This window comes from Botryllus schlosseri, chromosome 15 (assembly GCF_051294905.1).
Source record: "Botryllus schlosseri isolate E-star chromosome 15, Bs_hap1, whole genome shotgun sequence".
NCBI lineage: Eukaryota > Metazoa > Chordata > Ascidiacea > Stolidobranchia > Styelidae > Botryllus > Botryllus schlosseri.
This window is the reverse complement of record NC_137250.1, coordinates 8,552,185-8,554,896: the sequence shown is the minus strand read 5'-3', so window position 1 is coordinate 8,554,896 and position 2,712 is coordinate 8,552,185.

Sequence of the window (2,712 nt, the reverse complement as noted above, 5' to 3'; positions counted from 1 at the left end):
GTAGTTCTAGTTCTAGTTTTAGTTGCGCATTTCAAAAAAATATTAGTTGCCGAACAACTAGAAAACACTCGTTTGTCCTGCGTGATGAGAACTCTCCTCGCGTGACAAGTGAGGTTACTGCGGGTTACTGATGTGATCATGACAAAGGATCAAATGCTCATTGTTGGATCATAGTTAATACGTTGATTATGCCGAGTTCACTGATAACTCGGCAAATTTACAACAATCGACAGTCCGCAGCGACACGCGATCTCCCGCTGAGGTTGTTTACTAATTGGAATGTGAACTAGCGATCTACTGCTGTGCGCTGGCGAATATTATCATAGTGTTCTAAGGTATTATCTCGGAACTAAGCTGTCGCATCTGTTAAACTTACGAGATTTGATTCGTGATGATGATGATGATGATGCCGACCACGCCTGCCCAGACGAGAAGACAATCTGGATTCGCCCAAGATCTTTACAAAGGAAATTGCATAAATTGCGTGGATCGTCTCCTACTGGCTCTCCAACGCACAAGAAACCGAGACTCTCATTCTTCAACTTTCTACCTCAAAGTCAGTGTCGTCCGCTTGAAGTTACATCAGGCCCGTCTGAGGTGAAAAAGTATGCCAGGGAACAGCGACTACCCCTGGGTCAGAATGTGCTAAACTGTTGGCGGAATATGACCGACTTGCCAGAATTACGAAACTTGGTGAAAGATTTTCTTGGGATGACTGCGACATCTGCGCCCAGTGAAAGGGCTTTCTCGTATGCTGGGATTTTGTATTCCCCAAAGATAGCAAAACTCAACGAAAAAACATTTTCGCGACTCATGTTGATTCGCTGCAATCAGCAACAGCTGCAGAAAATGGTTTAGTTTATCCTGTACTGATTACAGAATAGTTCTGTCTGTCTGATTTTTCAGTAATTTCGCTGTACCGACGCTCATGTGGAAGGCTGGAACGCCGAATTCGAATAAAAAAATTGAATGAGTTGATTGAGAATTAAATTTAGTTAGTTGTGTTTTAGTTATTTAAATTTCGTTAGTTCTAGTTCTAGTTATAGTTGCAAGTTTTGAAAATTGAGTAGTTCTAGTTCTAGTTGCAGGATTTGAAAATTGGGTAGTTCTAGTTATAGTTATAGTTGCGAGTCTTAAAAATTGAGTAGTTTTAGTTCTAGTTCTAGTTGCGCTTTTTGAAAATTCAGTAGTTTGTACAAGTCTGACCTGAACCTTTCAGAGGTTCACACCATCCCTAAATCGAACGCAACTCCAACTTGGACAGTTTCACTTAGGCGCGTGATGACGACTCTCGATGTCGGACGAATCGTATCACAATCTGGAAAATTCGTCACCATCGGAGAAGTCGAAATAATCTTTAGAGGCGTCCCCGCAACGTGCAATAGCTCGCAATGAAAATTTCGGAATCAGAACAATATTTCCGGCATTGCTCGGTAGAAATTCTAGCCGAATTCTCCTTTCGATGCGAGGTGCCCGACACAAATCTAACAGATGATGAGCGTCAATACAATGAGGGAACGGTAGCAGGGGCGAAACTGAAGGGACTGCGCAGAGGAATGAATGTATGTGCAGAGAAATTGTACCGTCTCGACCCTCTGATGCCTTGAATGCCAACCCGCTTCATCGTCAGGTTCCGTTCTCGATCATCTCCAAGAGGCCGTTTCAATCTTCCGCATCCAACGTTTGGGCATCTGTCGGCAACTGTGACTCAAGCCCCTGAGTGAATATGGTCCCGGGTGATATCATCTGGAGAGAGAAGAATATACTCTCCATGCAGTTGCGCTGCCATCTTTGCAGTGATCCTGAATGTGGCAGCCATGCAATCGATGCGACTTTCAGACAAACGGAGAATGCTGCAGACAAGATTAACGCGTTGTTGGACGGACTGAACTGACGGAATGAAACGGAGCTCTTGATTCTCGAAACGGTGAACATAGACTGTGGAAGCATCGCAATCGTCCGCTTCGTCCAAGAGGAAACGCCCTCTTCAATGTAGAGAATATTCGACGGAAATCTTCCACCGGCGAATTGATTGCAAATTGCAAATTAATTGTAAATTGTTTCTGCGCGGCAGTCCGAATCTTGCGCTGCCGATTATCGGCACAGAAGCCTGTCTATGGGGTTATCTACGGATGCTAATCGTTGTAATTCATACACGTGATCCATGACTTTAATAACACAATAGCACGCCCAACTTGATGATGATAGCTGACACTTAGCACAGCAACAGCAACAGCAACATACAGCCAGCGAACGTAACAGAATCAAGATAAACGTAACTAATGTAAGATTTACAATTAATTTTGCGTCAACGTAAGTAACCAACAAATGGTGGTTCGCAGACGCTTTATATAGCGGTAAGAACAGCCTATCTGAAAAGGCTTGATTACAAATAATTACTAAAATGAAGATCGACAGATGAAATGCGCAAGCGCAAACAAGTCTGCAAACAGTCTGCAAGAATTCTCTTTCCCTGTTTTCAGAAGCGACCTTGGTCGGCTTTGAACAAAACTAATATACCTTATTTTAGCATTCATTTACAGAAATAGACTATAACTATTCATAAAACAAACAACAACTGTCTATTATATTTTTGTGACATGTTTAGAGGTCAAACGGAGCTGCAAGAAGGCTAGCTTTCAGCTGCATGCGGCTCTGAGAGCCGCGGTTGGGAATCACAGCTATAGATAGTCGGTGTACAAGATCCAATAA